The 19,413-nt window shown below is 39.6% G+C and overlaps 1 protein-coding gene across 8 annotated transcripts in view; it reads left to right on the top strand.

The window, feature by feature from the left end:
• Positions 1 to 19,413, top strand: part of HDAC4 (histone deacetylase 4) — a 261,456-nt gene that overhangs the window by 12,549 nt on the left and 229,494 nt on the right. The gene's annotated exons all lie outside the window — the stretch shown is intronic.

Consider the following 19,413-nt stretch of genomic DNA (forward strand, 5'->3'; position numbering starts at 1 on the left):
GTTAACTAGAAAAATTAGAAGCTATCAGTCCCAATGCTGCCTGTTTATGATGCAAAGGGAAGGAAAATACTTTTTATTCCATTGATTTGGTATATATATATACAGCAGATGTAGTTAACAGTTGAATTGTGTTTTCTGGCGCATAAACTTCTGTTCATGCATAATACCAGATTCTTGAGGCTTTCTTACTAAGTGTCTTAATTGCAGAGCAAACTTAAATAGAATTGTGCTACATATTCAAAATCAGAAATCACTTCTTTCCCAGTTCTCATAATGAATAGAAGTACAATTAAAATTAAGAGTTGACCAGGCCTAAAGGGTTTAGGTGGTATTACAGGCATTATACAATAATTCAGATTGTAATTATGGTACTGTATATTTTGCTTACTACTTCTTTGCCAGTGTATTGTGTTGATTCTTTAGATTTAAGCAAAACATAAACTAGAGTAGAACATGGGTTTAATGAGAGGTGGAGAGCTAAGTTTCTCTTGAAGAAAAAATAAAACTGATGGTCCTGATTGATTGCAATCCTGAAATACCTAAATTGCTCTCAAAATAGTTTAGCAAGGACCATCAGAGTAAGATAAGCTAATTGTATTTTCAAATGGTTGCAAAATAGATTAAAGCCCTGTTTTGAGTAAAAATAACCAAGTGGTAAAATGGTTTTTTCCACAAAGCTCTAAAATTGTCATTTTCTATTGATTTAGGAAACTAGTGCCCTTGCACATATGCAGAAGTATGCTGGTTTTATCTATGCAGATGTGTGGCTGTTGGGATATGGAGGGGTATGCAGTCTTGCGGTTGCTGCCCCTTCAAATCTGTAGAGCTGCGGTTGCTGCCCCTTCACATCTGTAGAGCTGCTTTATGCAGTTGATACCTGAAAGAGGTTCAAATGATTGATATGACAGGGTCTGAGAATTCATGTCTTTGAACAAGAGAATCTCTGTAATTTCATTGTTTAGTGATCTTCATGTTATTTGCCACAAATACATTTCAAGAAATGTGAAAATCTTTTTACCTTGGTGCTGGAGAGGTGAAGGCCCAGAAAAAAGCATTTGGGGAAAAGTAATATTTTCCAAGGACTTTTTTTCTGAAAAATTCATTAGCTTTGGATTATGTGATATTTTTAATGTGAGTAAAATTCTTAAAATATTTAAGGCAAATTGTGTATATAGTATTATCCAACCTTTCCCTTTCCCAAATGATTTCTAAACGCTAAATACATTTATGGAAAGCCTAGAGAGGTAAAATTTCTGGAAATGACGAAGGCCATGGGGGGGAATTTTTTAAAAACTTTCTGTAAAATTCCCAGTATAGTTATTTCTTTCATTGCTTATTAAAAATGTTGAACAAATGCTTATTTTACCATTAGATACATAGGGTTGTTCCAAGCCATGCACTGTTTCTCAGTGTGTACATGGACTTACTATAGCATAATATGGAAGAAAATGTCCTCTTTTCATAGTTCTAAAATGAATAAAAATGAGATGTTCATTAATGGGAATTAAAAAAAACAAAAATAAAGGTTATTAGTAGTAGTAGTTACATTTCTTTACTGCTTATAGCTGAAGCTCTGTGGGTGTTTCATGACAGAATATAAAAAGAATAAAATACAGTAGATAAAACCACAGTAGATAAAACCACATTGGAAACATTGTCCTGAGACTTTTGTATAGGTTGGGATAGCAATGCCTTAAATAATCCAATAACTAAATTTAAAAATTAATTAAAATAGCATTAAAATATAATAAAAAGATCCAGCCAAGAAGGAAGAAAAAGGCACCTTGGGTAACAAGGCCCACCAGGCCCTTGGGTAACAAGGGAGATCTTTAAGAGGGTTGTCTCAACTAGGCACCAAAAAGATGGTAAATTTGGTACCAGGTGGGCCACAGGGAGGTTGTTCCAAAGATGGAGAGTCAGCACAGAGAAGACCCTCCCCCAAGTTGCCTTCCTTGGAGTCTCTCAAGGGGCTGCTATCTGGAGGAAGGCCTCAGAGAATGAGTGTAGCATCTGGGTAGATCGGGCTTCAGAGAGGCACTTCAACACTATTCAAATAATAGGTTGATATTGTTTAAACATTCTTATATTAGATATGGTTGCTTTACCATTCTGAAGAAAAATCTTTCCAAGCTAAACAAAATCTCACCAAGCTTTTCCATCCCATTTAATTTCCCTTAGCCTAAAAAGGTTAATTTGGCTTGCTCATAATCAAGTTTGCTATATTAACCTTAAAATATAGTTATTCAGAGAATTACAGATTTACTTAGTTTGCTTTTGAGAGTTTTAATAATAATTTTAGGAGTAAACCAACTTAATACCTTTTTATGTTCCTAAATTGGTATTTCCCAACCTGTTGCCCTGCCAAAGGTTTGGTAAGCATCCAACATTTCTGCTGGAGGCTGATAGGACCTGATGATTGAAGCATCTAGTGGGCACTGGGTTTGGATAGGCAACCACTTTAGTGCTAAACATTGTAATTACTCATTTTCCCCATGACTTTGAAGTATCTGGCAATTTTATGTTTCTGCTCAGGATTGCAAATATGCTTTTTTTCAAAATAAAAATTTCAAAGGGAGACCCCAATGTGAAAGTTCTGAATTAGAGAAAACATTCAGAAGCTTGATTGTGTTGATCCCTGGCTTTAATTGTGAAGGTGCTTTGCTTACGCACTATAGATTTTGGTTAACTGTATGAATGAATGTATTACTGCCAGTTGCAAATGTGATTGGCAACCATGTTTGCTTGTATACATGTAAAACTTCACAGAGAATGATCATATTGTAAGAAGGGCCATGCTGGATCAGGTCAAGGATTCATCTAAATCTGCATTCAGTTCACACAGTGGCCTATCAGCTGCCCATGGGGAAACTTAGAACCAGAATCAGGAGTGCAAGAGAACCTTCCCTGCCATATTTCCCAGCAACCTGCATACACTGTGATACTTCCTTTGATACCAGAGATAATATATAGCCATTGATGCAGCATAAAGTCATGCATTGCCCAGCGCCCTTTCAAAGCCATTCAAAGTGGTGGTTATCATTTAATCTTGTGGAAATGAATTCTCTGGTTTATAGGCTTTGTGAAGAAGTCTCTCCACCAATTGCTCCAAGTATTGATCATGCTTCTAGAATTATATGAGAGGAGATAAATTTCTTCCTCTTTACTTTCTCACCACCATGCACAGTTCTGCGCACCTCTATCATGTCTTCCTTCACTTGCCTTTTATGCAAGCTAAACAAGCCCAGATGTTGTGACTTTTCCCCATAAGGGAGTTGATCCAGCCCTTGATTCTGTTGGTTGCCCTTTCCCAACTTTGCAATATCTGTTTTAGGTTAAATGAGCAGTATTTAAAGTGTGGTCACATCATGTATAGTCCAGAACATCTGAGTTACAAACATAAGTACTTAATGAACAAGCTGCCCTAAAGCCTATTTAAAATTTTGAATTAAAGACAAACCATGATAACAAATGTGGGAACTTTTAGAGTTTTGTGGACTTCTGTGGAAAATCATCACCATAGAGAAAGAGGGGAGAGGGACGGTCTCCAAAACATGCCTTCTTGTCCCACCCATCTGGAGCTGGAAACCCCTCTGGCATTTCCTTGGTGCAAAGAGGCGGCCCTGGTGGGTGAAAGGGAGGGCGGGGAATAAGAACATAAGAATGTAATAAAGGAAGAAGGGGAGCCCTGCTGGATCAGATGGAGGCCTGAGAGAGAAGCGGAGAAGCAACCCAGGACATGTGTGGCCCAACTGTATTAAGAGCAAGGATGGGGAAGCCTGGAGGTATCTGCATTTTTTCACTTTCATGGGGGTCCAGCCCCCAACCCCTGTGAATGTGGAGGGCTAATTGAATATGGAAGTGTTTCTTACATGTTCTATATGCATAGACAGGTAAAATACATATTTTATTTTTGGCTTACTCATATATAATAATCTGTCTTACATGCAAATTTAACTTAATGGAATGCATTGGTAACCTGGGGACTGCCTGTATAAATAACCTGCACTGATGTAACGTTTGGACCCTCATCTCAAATAATACAGCATTCAAATGTTGCTGCATCACATTCAGAATAAGAGCTGGAAGAGGAGGGAGATTGGAATGCTTGGAAAACCAGGCTTTTTGTCCTGATTGGCTTGGAAAGAGTGTGTGTGCACAGAGGACCTAACCGTTAATACCTTAAATGTATTAACCTCACTTCCCAAACTTAACTTTAATGATGCCCTTATATCTATATCCCATGAATTCTCATTCATTGACTTATTCAAATTTAATTTGATCATTTTTGTTACGTCTGTGGGACTAAGTATTCCCAATTAAGTAATGAAATCCAGGCACCCTTAAAATTGTGAATTGAATAATAGATTGAGATAAACTCTCGCCACTTGGCATGAGTTGGAGACCTATCTGGACCAAGTGATTTCCCAGTATTCATATTTATAATAGCTTTCAGAATTTTGTCTATATGCAAGAGGGGCCAAAAGAAAATGCCATTGTTAGGGATCAAAACTTTGAAGAACACACAATTTTCTGTACTTCTATTATGTTTTCCCTTTTTTTAAGTTAAGCATTTTCAGATGTAACCTTTCCTCATCAGGAAGGCGCTCCAGCCTTTTGGTAATGATGCTTGTCCTTTTCTGCAACCTCTTCAATTGAACAATATCACTTTTAGGTATGGTGTCCAGAATTATACATACTATTCAAAATGTGGTCACATCATTGATGGTATGTATAATTGATGGGGGTATGATGCCAACAGTTTTATTTTAGATTTCTCTAGATTATGCCCCACATAACCTTCTCTTGCTTGTCACAACCAGCGGCTAATCCAGCAGTTTGTGTGGAAGGAGATGTGAAATGGCCATTCTATCAATATTGCTTAAATACTATTATTTATTCTTCTCTTTGAGCAAGCATTGTTTTGTTTAATTGGATAAAGGACACTCTGGAAGCCTTTTTTGACTGAACAAACATAAATACCATAAACAAAAGAGAATCATTCTGCTTTAAAGGTGGGAAAGAAATTTAATAAAACAATTTTAGAGAAAAACAAATATGAAATAAGTGTCTTTTTACACCAGGGGTCAACATTTTCATGAAGATGTCTACCACATCTCCAAGTCTTTTCATCACTCTCTGCGACTTCAAATCCTGTTAGTATACACTTAAAGCTGATTTTTTTTTTCTTTTTTGGCCTCAACATACATCATTTTACATGTATGTACAACAAATAGCATTTGTTGCTTTAGTATTTTCCAGTGTGTTAAGATCCTTTAGTTGAAAATCAGCAGTTTCATATATAGCTTTTTAAAGTAGTCTAGGATATGTACTGTTGGGGCTGGTGACTTGTTCCTTTCAGTCTATCAAGAAAGTCAAGAATTTATTCTCTTACTATTACTATTTGCTGCAGTTCTTCAGAATCCAAAAAAACCCAACAACCCCAAGAAACAAAAACAAACTAGTAGGTACCTTTCCCATATGTATTACAGTAAAGACAAATGAAAATAATTCATTCAGCTTTTCTGCAGTCTTCTTACTCTCTTTTATATCAGGGTCTGAGCTGCTCTGTGGCCCTGTCTGCTTTCCAGGATAGTCATAGTAGTGAGTGCAGGACTAGGGCTCTGGCTCTACTCGAGCTCTTAGTTCTTAATGAGCACCAGTTGTGAGGCCTGAAGAAAGAGCTCTCTAAGAACAGGCTCTTTGCATTGGTATCAGGGGTCTTCCTGACTTGCTGTGGTGCTTTGTGGTTCCTGGTTGCCATTTGGACTGACTGCTCTGCTTTGCTGGTCCCTGTCTGCTCATTTCACCTTGCCTTGCCCTACTCTTGAACCCAGCATACCTTCCTTTATCTAGGTACCTGTGCCTATCCAGACCTTGTCATGTTCCTGCTCCTTCCTTGGTCTTGTCTTTCTGGTATGTGACTTTAGCCCACTCCTTGACTTTTTCTGTGCTTCGGGCCCCTTACTGGACTTTGAACTGTTCTTGGATGACACCTTTGCCTCTGGCCCTTTCTGTGGACTCTGGCTGGTCTTGGGCCCTGTTGTATAAGGTCTGGTGCCCAGTTTTGGTCCCTGCTGCCTATGCCCAGAACCCTGACAATTTGCCGAAGCCTGTCTTTGCACCCTGACCCAGGCAGTTACGAGTACCAGCATGAGCAACATTATCCAAGCCCTTTAGGCACAGGTGGGTGGCCCTGCAGAATGAATTCTTTCCTATATGAAATGCAGCTGTACCACCCATGCCCCTCTGTGCTCCAGCAGCCCCCTCACTAGCCCACTTCAGTGCAAGGCGCTGGAAGTGTTTATCAATCAGTGCCAACTCTTGTTTTAAATGTTTCCTGAAGCCTATCCAAAAGCACAGAGTTGCGTTGCCTTGATAATTAATCTTTGGTCCAGCCCTGCCCTAAATTGGGTGTTGCCCCTCTCAGAAACAGACCATCCCATCGAGGGCAAGCTACAGAAGAAGGGTGTCTCTGAAGAGTGTCAGTCAGAGGCTGATTATGCCACTGAAGTTAGCTGCCTTGCAGCTGACAGTCAGTGAAATGAGGCAGCCCAATGCTTTCATTTTCATTCTGGGTTAAATTCAGCTGTCAAGGATGAACTGGCCTGAGTAGCACCTTCTGCAAAGCTGAGTTAATTTATCACTCTCTATATTAACATTGACACTCAGTTGACTGAATGAGATTGAGAATGCCGAATTATTCAGGCATGGAACACAATCTCAGTGAAACAGTTGCTCCTAGTGCCACCCCACAGCCAGAGCCCAAATGGTTTGTGGCGCTGCCTGTTGACAACAGAAAAGCAGTGATGCTGGGACAAAGGGCTTTTCCTCTGCTGCTGTTAGAATGGGCACTACATAGCTGCCTGTCCTACTTAGACCTCCTTGTTCCTTCCTTAATCTTGTCTTTCTGGTATTTTGCTTTGTACTGCTCCTTGATGAGTCTGTGCTTCTGGCCCCCTTACTGAAATTTGGACGGTTCATAGACATCACCTTTGCCGTGGCCCTTTCTCTGGACTCTGTCTGGTTTTGGACCCTATTGCCTGGATCATGGAGCCCAGCCTTGCTTCCTGCTGCCTGCACCCCCAACTCTATCAGTTCTTTAATTCTGTTGTCATCCAGTAATGTAATGCCTCCCTCTCTGATTTCCTGCTTCTGATATATTTAAAGCATTTTTCATTACTGGTTTGATGCTGTTAGAGCTGCCTCCTCTTCTCCTTCTTTTGCCTCTTGTCTGTATTTCCTTCGTGCAAGTTTGTGGTCCTTTGTTTTCTTCATTTAAGCAAGATTTCTGTTAATTAAGGAAGCTTTCATTCCTGCAGTAGCTTTCTTGACACTGCTTATTAATCAGGCTGCTGGCCTTTTGGACTTGGTGCTGCCTTTAGCTGAGCTTCTATTAGTGCATTTTTTGAGAAAGCTCCGAGACTAGATTAAATTTGGAAGAAGATGACAGAGAAGTAGAGTTAGTGGCTGAGAGGAAGGATGAGAGCAAGCTTTAAATAATGGAATCAGTGTTTTACAAGAAACATATATGTAACCAGAAAATACTAATTCAGTCAAATGAACATTTTTTACTAATATGAACATCATGAAACATTGAAAAAGAAGAAATGGTGGACAGGAGCAATAAGAACATCAGTGATTCGAAGTTGTCTTCAAAAAAATCTGAAACAGAAGTGATTAATTGATACTGATTACAGATTCAAGCATATTTGCAACCCTGAGGACTTGCATGTTACTTTTTAGGACACAAGCAGCCATTGTTCTTGGAAATCTTGATTTATGTGGCAAGTAACAGACTATATCATTTGGGGCACTTTCAAATCAATTCATAGATAGAATAAAGAATCCCATGCAAAGAAGTGGGCTGGTGGAGGGAGGAAAAATATCTCCATTGCTTCTCTGCGCCTAATACACAAATCAAAAAGAGAGGCATGACCACCTTCTTTATGCTTAGTCTAGAAATTCAGTGGACTGCTGGAAGAGTGATGGAGATCTTCATCTTTCCTTTTCTAGCCCATTGCAGGCTAGCACACTTTTAATCTCCATGCTAATAACTTTTCTAGGCTTTTCAACAAGGCTAAACTTGGTGTATAGAGACAAGTCCATAATTTTGTGGATTCCAAGCAAATGGCACCATTTTTCTGCTTTGCATTACATGTTAACTGAGTCATATAAGAACCATACTGATGTCTAAACATACTTTTTACAATTTAGAAACAATCCACAAGTTTTGGACATGCCTTCTGTGTGGTTCTTAAACTGCAGAATTCTTTGCTGACACACTGTTAGTTTTTTGTGTTCACATGCATGGATATTAAACGCAGTGAGCAAAATGAAACTTCTAGCTCATTTTCTGTGTATATTCGAAAGGATGGTAGTAACTAGGAAAAATAATGTTCCTATCAAAATAGAACATCACACACACAATTGCCTGGCTGGACAAAAAGGCTAAGTTAAGAACTCAGCATTCTGCAGAGCTTGAGTATTTAGGGGGCACAAACAAAGAGTTCAAGGTTATTATTTCATTTCTGTAGTGACTAATAGCTGAGACTCTCTGCCCTGTTCACAACAATTCACAGAACACAATATAATTAAGACAGCATAAAATTCCCATGTAAAGAATTAAAAAGAGAATTTAAAACAACTTGAAATAAAACATTTTTAGTAAAACTGACATATGCTATTAAGGGCCACTGAATAGATACTTCTGAGAAGAGTGTAATATCAGCCTGGTGCCAGCAGAGGCACATTGGAGAGATAATTTTGTACTGGGGGGCACCACTGAGAAGACCCTGTGCTTTTTGGCACCCTTTGAACTTTTCTTGGAGGTGGCACATTGAGGAAGGCCTCAGATGTTGATTGTAGTTTTCAAGTAGGTTCAGATTCAATGAGGTATTCCACCAGGTATCATGGTCCCAAGCCATATAAATCTTCAAAAGTTAGAACCAACATCTTAATTGTGCTTGGATGTGTAAATGCAGCTAAGGGTAGTGAATCAGAATTGATACTTTATGGTTGCATCTTCTGATTCCATTTATTGGTCTGGCTGCTTCATTCTGAACATGCTGCCATTTTTGAACAGTCTACACGGACAGCCCCATACTGCATGCATTGGAAATCACTGAACTCATGCTATCCCTGTCCTGATAGAGGTTTACCTGGATCAACAGATGATGCTTGTAGAAGGCATTCCTTGCCAGGGAGATAAACCTTAGCCTCAAGTGACAGCGATGGCTTCAGAAGGATCACTAAGCTTACAAACCTACTACTTCAAGGAGAGAGTGACTGCATCTGGAATAGTCTCCATGAACTCCCTCTGTTCAATCGGAGGATCTGCCCACTAACATTAACATCCATTTGGATTGAGGTTCAGTTTGCTAAGACTCATCTAATACATCATTATAACCAGGCACAGATTTCATGTATCCACAGCTTCACTTGGTAGAGATGAAGATGATAGAAATATGTATGGCAACACATTTTATATCTCCTGATGATTCCACATAGTGGTTTCTTGTAGATGTTGAACAGCATGTGCAATATTGATGTTGATATAGATGTTGAACAGCCATGGAGCCAACTGGGTGACTTTGGGCCAGTCACAGACTCTCAGCCCAACCTACCTCACAGGGTTGTTGTTGTGGGGATAAGATGGAGGAGGAGAATGATGTAAGCTGCCTTGAGCCCTTTGTAGGAAAAAGGCAGGATATATATTGATAAATAAATAAAATGGATAACTACATGCTGGAGAATCTCTGGGGCTGACCAGTATTCCCCAAGTACCACTTTTCAGAGCTGGTTACCCAGGGAGGAGTGGGAACAACACAAAACAGTCATCTCTGAGAGATACCAGGGTTGATGGTGTGGAAAGCAGCTGAGTGATCCAGGGTAACAAAGCATCATGCTTCCCCTTTCCTGGCAGTGATCATTATGTAGATAACCAAATTTGGGTCTGTGCCAAAACTTGGTCTGAGCCTTGACTGAAATGTAAGCATCATCAAAAGTGCCTGAGGATCATTCATAGCTAATTGGGTAAAAGTAAAAGATGGAATGGTATATCCTGGTTATTAATACCAATTAAAACCTGCTAGAATGTCTTGCCCTGTAGGATACCATGAGTAGGGATTTGTGAGGAATTCATTGGGGGTGGGAAATCCATCAGACTCCCTGGTTTTGGCTTCCTCGTCTGTGGTCTGGAGGGCAGCAGCTGGGGGTCCGGGTTTCTGGGAAGTGTGCTAAAGTGTTTGTGGAATCAAGCCCCATTGCTTATAATGGCTTCCCGTGCACCTTTCACACATTTGATGTTGAAGCTCACTGGGTTCATGCAGAGCGTGTCTCACTGCACTGAAGGAGACGTGTTCCTTTCCAGGAGGAGACAAGTGGGAGTAGTGCGGCACTGGCCAATGTGTGCGCAGCCTACCCTGCCCTGATGCGGCATGTTGATGGACTTTAACTGGGGTGGGGAGGTGGGTGGAGGGAGCAGGGTATATGAATCTGGCTGTGCCTGCACCTCTGCATGCTGCAGCCTGGTGGTGTCCACAAATGCTTATGCTCAGTTTACTTCCTCAGCCGGAGATGAGCACTAGAAGAAGTCCGACGGGCAGACATGAACTGGGTCCTGGGGAGGCTTGGCACCTCTCTAGTCATGACGTACCTGTCTGGAAAACGTGAATTGGTTTAGGTTTCATTGATCTCGTGACGTTAGCATCTAATTAGGCATGTTTGAACTATGTATGTTTCAGGTTTCCCTCCGCCAATTTACCTATGTCATTCTGTTCACAAATAAGTAGATATTTAATGTAACTGAAACTGCTAAATGTATCTGATAGTTATTATGTTAAACTTTATGAAACAGTATGTTCAAATTGAAGTTTGCCAGGTAGCAAACTATTTTCTTCTATGAACTTTTCTTCTCCTTATTGCTGTAGAAAGCCAATAGTGAATACAATACATGAATTAGTGGATTGACTATAATCCTTGATCTCAGTTGTAACATATCTTTCTCCATAGTTTCCTTTGAATTAAGGGCTGCTTTCTTGTCAATGTGATGGTTTTCTAGAAGTTCATAGATTTTTTTGTCCTCCTCCTAACATTTATGATGTAAATGAAGTATACCCGGTGAAACAAGCACCTAATGAGCTGCTGGAGCATTTCAGAGTTCCCGTACTTGGGTTATAATCTGTATTGCAGTCACTTTACCCTTTCTGATCTCTTTGCACATCAACTCTTGGAGGACACAGAACTGGTAGATCAGTTTGCTGTTGAGCTTTGCTAGCTACCCCGTTTGTACTCCCTATTGCAGGCAAAAATGTAATCTACCACAACCAGTACCAAGCTAGTGTGAAATAGTCACACTCTCCTGCCTACCCCTTGATCTGGGACAGGAAAGCCATCTCTTCATGTAGACCACTTAGTGTTTTTAACTTGAACAGATGCCCTGTAAAGGGAGCAGCCATCTCCTCAGCAGTTGAGTGATGAGTGCAAAGGCACGCAAGAAGGATTCATCAGTACCGTGCTGCCCCAGATGCTGCCGTTGTTGCAGTGGGTGTGGGCTCTCATACAAACACTGACTTATGTCTCCATCTCTGCAGATGAATGACTGGGGACTCTGCCTGCCTGACTCCTTCCTTTGCCATCAAAGGGAATCACTTCTACTCAGATTGCTAAAACAGATAGTGTAGCAGCGAAGTATGCCTCTATAGTCCAAGTTCTCCTTTTAGAAAATTCAGGATGCTGGAAGTTTTTCATCATGGCAGTGCCTTCAAACTCTGTTCCATGCCAAAAAACCCCAATCTATTTGAAAACTAATCAGTAATATTTTTAAGGATAGGTAGGGTAGGGATGGCATGTGGGTCATCCCTGTTTTTATCTACGTATTTGCTTTTCAGACCTTAGTAACTTTATTTAGAGTTACAAGAGACAATAGTAGATGACATATTACATTGCATTTCACTTGCTCATTGTGATAAAGGGAAACAAGTCATACATACACCGAAGTGAGTACACCCTTCACATTTTGTAAATATTTTATTATATTTTTTCATGTGACAACCCTGAAGAAATGACACTTTGCTACAATGTAAAGTAGTGAGTATACAGCTTGTGTAACAGTGTAAATTTGCTGTCCCCTCAAAATAACTCAACACACAGCCATTAATGTCTAAACTGCTGGCAACAAAAGTGAGTACACCCCTAAGTGAAACTATCCAAACTGGGCCCAAAGTGTCAGTATTTTGTGGGGCCACCATTATTTTCCAGCACTGCCTTAACCCTCTTGGGCATGGAGTTCACCAGAGCTTCACAGGTTGCCACTGGAGTCCTCTTCCACTCCTCCATGATGACATCATGGAGCTGGTGGATGTTAGAGACCTTGTGCACCTCCACCTTCCATTTCAGGATGCCCCACAGATGCTCGATAGGGTTTAGGCCTGGAGACATGCTTGGCCAGTCCATCACCTTTACCCTCAGCTTCCTTAGCAAGGCAGTGGTTGTCTTGGAGGTGTGTTTGGGTTTGTTATCATGTTGGAATACTGCCCTGCGGCCCAGTCTCCGAAGGGAGGGGATCATGCTCTGCTTCAGTATGTCACAGTACATGTAGGCATTCATGGTTCCCTCAATGAACCGTAGCTCCCCAGTGCCAGCAGCACTCATGCAGCCCCAGACCATGGCACTCCCACCACCATGCCTGACTGTAGGCAAGACACACTTGTCTTTGTACTCCTCACCTGGTTGTCGCCACACATGCTTGACATCATCTGAACCAAATAAGTTTATCTTGGTCTCATCAGACCACAGGACATGGATCCAGTAATCCATGTCCTTAGTCTGCTTGTCTTCAGCAAACTGTTTGCGGGCTTTCTTGTGCATCATCTTTAGAAGAGGCTTCCTTCTGGGACGACAGCCCTGCAGACCAATTTTATGCAGTGTGCGGAGTATGGTCTGAGCACTGACAGGCTGACCCACCACCCCTTCAACCTCTGCAGCAATGCTGGCAGCACTCATATGTCTATTTCCCAAAGCCAGCCTCTGGATATGACGCTGAGCACGTGCACTCAACTTCTTTGGTCGACCATGGCGAGGCCTGTTCTGAGTGGAACCTGTCCTGTTAAACTGCTGTATGGTCTTGGCCACCATGCTGCAGCTCAGTTTCAGGGTCTTGGCAATCTTCTTATAGCCTAGGCCATCTTTATGTAGAGCAACAATTCTGTTTTTCAGATCCTGAGAGAGTTCTTTGCCATGAGGTTCCATGTTGAACTTCCAGTGACCAGTATGAGAGAGTGAGAGCGATAACACCAAATTTAACACACCTGCTCCCCATTCACACCTGAGACCTTGTAACACTAATGAGTCACATGACACTGAGGAGGGAAAATGGCTAATAATGCCCAATTTGGACAGTTTCACTTAGGGGTGTACTCACTTTTGTTGCCAGTGGTTTAGACATTAATGGCTGTGTGTTGAGTTATTTTGAGGGGACAGCAAATTTACACTGTTATACAAGCTGTATACTCACTACTTTACATTGTAGCAAAGTGTCATTTCTTCAGGGTTGTCACATGAAAAGATATAATAAAATATTTACATAATGTGAGGGGTGTACTCACTTTTGTGATATACTGTACATATTCTAACTGCTAGAACTTAATAGTCATCCCTTCCTGCCCCCAAATCTTGCTTATTTGTAGACAGAGCTACTTGGCATTAAGAAGGGGTCTTCCTTAAGCAGACTATTTTGTTTCTGTGCTGGGTTTCTCTTCCTCTCTGGCCTGCTCGCTCAACAGCAAGGAATTTCTGGATTTCTGTGACTACTAGGCTAGTAGTTAAATATAAGCTTGATTTATAGCTAATGTTGTTCAGTAGGTAGATGAATATGCATTTGAGGGATGAGGATTTGAGATTCATCCTGAGTGCACTTGGGTTGTGTAGTTGAGTGAATAACTCAATCAAGTGGAACTGTGTTAGTTTTGCTTCTCAAAGTGGTTTATGGTTGGTTGTATATTCTGCTTGATTTATATAGCTAGCTAAAATTGAAATTAGATCTCATTTAGTAATAATAACTTCAAGTGCCCATGTACTTTTAATTTTCTCCTTTCTTTGGTTTACTGTGTTTCCCTGAAAATAAGACCTAACCAGAAAATAAACCCTAGCATGATTTTTCAGTATGCTCGTAATATAAGCTCTACCCCAAAAATAAGCCCTAGTTAAGGTTGTCAGGCAGATGGATGGGGAATCATGGTAGTACGTCCATTGCAGCACACAATAGACGTATTGAATTATAAAATAATAATGTTAATATATAAATAAATAATATTGACATTAATACTTAAAATAAATTGTAATATACATTATAATTAAGTATTTGTAAATACCGAAGCAGGCACCTTTGGACAAGAGGTAAGCACCTATGTAAACAGATGAAGGCAAGTCTTCTTGCCGAATGACCAATCAGAGTTCAGTGTGAGGTTCTGAGGCAGCACCAGGGCTCCCTCTTCTGGCCAGAGACCAGAATAGCAGCCCAGGTCCTGCAACCACCAAGGCTGCTATTCTGGTCTATGGCCAGAAGAGGGAGCCCTGGTGCTGCCCCAGAAGCTCACATACAGACACAACGCACTAATAACGTCAAAACGTTCTGTGTTGTAATGGGTGTACTTAATTCATGGATGCAAAATGCAAGATAGCTGCAAAAAGGAAGAGCTATTCCATTGAGTACAAGAAAGGAATCATGGAGGACTCTCAGGTCAAGAATCTTTTGTAAGAAAAAAATAAGACATCACCTGAAAATAAGCCCTAATGCGTCTATTGGAGCAAAAATTAATATAAGACCCGGTCTTATTTTCGGGGAAACATGGTAACTTAGAGCTCAGTATCATAGTCAAAATACTAGAATTGGAGTTTTTCAATAAATTAACCCCTACGCACATTCTTGAAGCATTTGTTCTGTACTTCATATGCTTTGTTGATACAGATAAATGAAATTGCTTGTGATTTTGTGAAAACTATTGGTTTTCTGTGGTTTTTGCTAAAATCCTTGGGAAAGCAGCTGACCACAAATGCAGCTCCTACCGAATTTTTACCAACTGCCTGTTTTCTCTTCCCTATTTCATGATGTTGTTAGTACACAGTATATCCTTTTAGATAAACTTCTGAAATGTAATGGCATATTATTCAAATAATTTGAACATCTGAATTTGCTATTAATTGGAAAGCAAAATTGATCTATTCAAAAATAAGATAGCAGTTTTATGTCTTGTATTTGTGGAATTTTTAAGTATACAGGTATACATCATTTTGCAGATATCCAAGAATTAATTACAAAATAGTTCTTGGACTCTCCAGGAATATTGATGGCATAGAGATGATAAACTTCTCATTCCTTATAGGAAGAACATAGGATTCACAATGCATTCCTATGTTTTCTGCTATCCTTTGTTTGGCTAATGTCATATTCTTTTCTTTCCCTTTCTCCCTCCATCTCCATCACAATTTAGTTAAAATCTTTGCTTATGAGGAATTCTCACTTCCCCAAGTAGTGGAGACAGGGCAAGTGCCTAGTGGAAGTAGAAGTTTGGCAGGGTTTGTGTGCCTAGTAATTCTTTGACTGTAGTTGTACCATAGAAAGGGAAAGTTTCATGTGAAAATGGGATTAGCTTGCTTGAGTTCCTAATAGCAGTTTTATAGTATTCTGGAGGGGCTAGCAGATAGGCTCATGAATTTCAGCTCTCCTTACCATGCTATATTTCCCTTTCTTCCCCTTCCTCCCACCTTATATAGCAAAACAAGCCCTTGGATCAATCCCTGAACCTGAATCTTTAGCACTAAATAGCATCCTGGGCTAAAGTTTCAGCTGACTGGAAAAGAGAAAGAGTATCTTGACCCCAAGCAGTACCCTAAGTTCTGGTTGGTTAAATAAGCCAACTTAAAGCCTTGGGTTGTATGGCTAGCTTGTTTAGAAACTGACCACAATCTTTTAAAGCCGTAATCTCTGGTTAATATGTATCAGCAAGCCAGGATTTTTAGAAACACTGTCTTTCTGGTGTGGGGATTGTGAGAACCCAAGGCTTCCTTGGACTTGTTCTGGCTTACACATTCAATACTGAAGCAGTGAAGCAGCCCATTGTGAATATTGGAAGACCATGTAGTTCCTGTCAGCTTATGGTTGGTGAGTATCGTAAGGGGAATCAAGTGCAAGGAAAGAATAGCAAACAAATGATGAGGTGTCTGCATGATGTTGACTAAAGTCTTATTTAAAAATAGAAGCTAAGAAAGTCCTTCAGCAAATGTTAAAATATGCTTTAACCAAGGACTATGGAGAGTTGTACTGAATTCTGAAAACCTTAAAAATAGTTTTAATGACTAGACAAAATTCAAGAGACTGTTAAAAGCAGTGAAGCATAGTTACTCAGCTTCTTAATAAGTCACTTCATTGTCCACTGTACAGAAGACAGAATGTTCTGTTGAATCAGCTTCAATTTTAAATTTAAAGAAATAATACATATTGGAATCCATGATAGTTTTCCGTTGGTTACGCTGTGTAGAACATTCTAATTCCTTATTCTTCTCTAACATTCTTAACATCCACTTTACTACTTTGCAGAAGACATTTGTAAACCGCTATTGTGGGGCTTACCTTTCTCTAAAAAATGAATCCTCCCAGCAGTACAGGAATTGCTGAAGTACTCATCACTGGTGGCTTGTGTATGCACTTTTATATTCCTGTGGTCTGGGTATTAACAGATAAACAGCAAAAGTGGACTGTAAGAGTCCTTACAGTTGTGAAAAGACTCACACTTCAAGCATGGCAAGATAAAATACCCACTTCGTATATTTCAGTAGCCTGGAAATCTCAGTGCTTGCTGCATTTGAACATATTTTTTCAGTAAATTTCCTCAAGATGCTTATGGATGCTTATATTAATGTTTATGTTGGAAATAGCAGGACTGAATCCCCTTTCTTGTCTTTGTTGATGCAGTTAACAGTTACTGTGAATGGATATGCTTTTCTGATATGTTTTTGTTTTGTTTCTTTTTTCTGCTATAATTGCAAATAAAAAAGGGAAAGGAAAAAACCTAAGAGTGTTTCAGTGCTTTTATCCAACCATGAACTAGTCAAGGTTACTTTGTACCTTGAACAAAAGTTTACATCTGTGGCAGAATGTGCACAGATGTTGAACTGAATGCCTCTTCCACGCACTGAGCTTTGAGCAGGGGAAGTTTATAAGAGTGATTGAAATGCTGATTTAGGTTTAAGTGTAAGTTTTTTGCTTGCCTTCTTTCGCATAAAACATTGATATTTACTGTGTATGTCTGGATTTGCATCATTGCCATACCACCAATACTGATTGTCTTCAAGTTGGGGGAAGCTTTATTTGAAAGAGAAAATTTAACAGCTTATAGCTTGTATATTTCCTCTTGTTGAATAGTATTTTTGCTGGGGTGGGCGATATTGTGATTTTGGAAGGCTTGGATTACAATGATGATACAATTTAGAAATGTACTTTTGTACAACCAAGACCAGACATACATCATCATTAGCAGAAACAGTAGTATGGGCTTTTGGGGTAATCATACTGCAGATTACCTGATCCATGGAGTAATTTGCCTTGGAATTTTTTTCTGACATCTTTTTTCTGATAGTGATCTAATTTAGCATGTTTACTAAGGCAAATAAACTAAAAAAGTACCCTGTGTTTTTTCTCCACCATGAATATTTAAATAAAATATTTGTAGGAAAAAAATCAAGCACAACAGTGTTATTTAAATGTACTGTAGAAATGTTTAAAGCAGAAGCGTCCAACGTGCAGCCTGCAGGCTGCATGTGGCCCAGGATGGCTTTAAATGTTGCCCAACAGAAAATTGTAAACTTACTTAAAACATTTAAGGTTTTTTTTGGCATTTTTTGTAACTCAATTGCACAGTTCACAAGTGTGAACTTTGTAGACAACAATGTCGTGTTACAGTGTCACATAAATGTACATATGCTCTTGCTATTGTATATATTCATAGCTTCAGTTTTACAGTCTGCAGCTTCCAGTGTGCTATCTTCCAAGCCCAGACAGTCAAATTGACACCATCAGGCATTACATGTGCTCATGGTGAAACACAGCTATTATCAATAATATTTCTACCTACTGTTGCAAACACTTTCATACATTTCAACACGGCTAAACACAGTCCTGTGAACAGCAAAAAATATGCAGCTTTGCTTTTTGATTTGATACAAGAATTTGAAAACAGATTTCAAGATTTCTGGGAAAATAATCGCTTTTTTGGTATATTTGTGACTCCATTTTCAGTTGACATAATACATTACCTGCCAATTTTCAAATGGAATGTATAGAGCTGCAATCTGACATTCGACTTAAAGGAAAATTTGGTCATGGACTTTTATAGCTCCGATCTTCTCAGAGACAAATATCCCTCGATTCACAATCACACCTTATTCATGTCTTCGCTTTTTGGCAGCACCTACATGTGTGAGCAACTAAGAGTAAAATTAGAACCAAAATATCTGATGAACACCTTGAGGACTCACTGAGAATTTCAACCACTTCCATCGAATCAGATATTGATTCATTAGTTTCTCAAATGCAATGTCAAATATCCCATTAATTTTATGTTGCCTTCTTTTCTGCTCAAAGATTTTAGAAAGCCTCTCCGAACGGGGTGCTGCGTAATTAGGATTATTATGTGAGGACTTTTTTTGGCTTACCTGTGGTGGAGGATATCATGAAAATTATGCACAGAGGTGCCTTTTATTTTTACTCATCAGCTTTCGTTAGTGTTTGTGAATTTAATGTGTGGTCCAAGGCAATTTTTCTTCTTCCAGTGTGGCCCAAAGAAGCCAAAAGCTTGAACACGCCTGTTTTAAAGGCAGTAGCATGCACTTACAATGTTTAAAGTTAAGAGGGGAAAGTACTGAAATCTTTTGGCAAACTGATAAATAACTGTGCATTGATATGTGGGCAACCAGTGGAGATTTGAGTGTTGGACTGGGACCCTGGGAGATCCTTGTCCATGAGGTTCATTGGGTGACTTTGGGCCAGTCACTCACTCTGAGCCTAACCTACCTGACGGGGCTGTTGATGTGAGAATGAAATGGAAATGTGTAAGCCACTAGGTTCTTCAGAAGAGGAAAAAAAGTTTAGATATAAATGCAGTGTGATGATAATGACCGTCCATGTATTTCAAGAGTTCCTCTCTTTTCCATTGCGGTTGTTGTAGGGACACTTTCACTTCTGGTCACTGTTTATTGTATCATTTCACACTGAGACATAAGTGTGTTCTCTTGTATATTTGTAAGGCAATAATCAACTGAAAAATATTAATCAGAACTTTAAAACTGTTTTTAAAGTTGGTATCCATTTGTTTATGAAATGGAAAACTTTCTGCATAAAAATAAAGGACTTCCATGGAA

This window comes from Varanus komodoensis, unplaced genomic scaffold (genome assembly GCF_004798865.1).
Source record: "Varanus komodoensis strain SLA01 unplaced genomic scaffold, ASM479886v1 scaffold23, whole genome shotgun sequence".
NCBI lineage: Eukaryota > Metazoa > Chordata > Lepidosauria > Squamata > Varanidae > Varanus > Varanus komodoensis.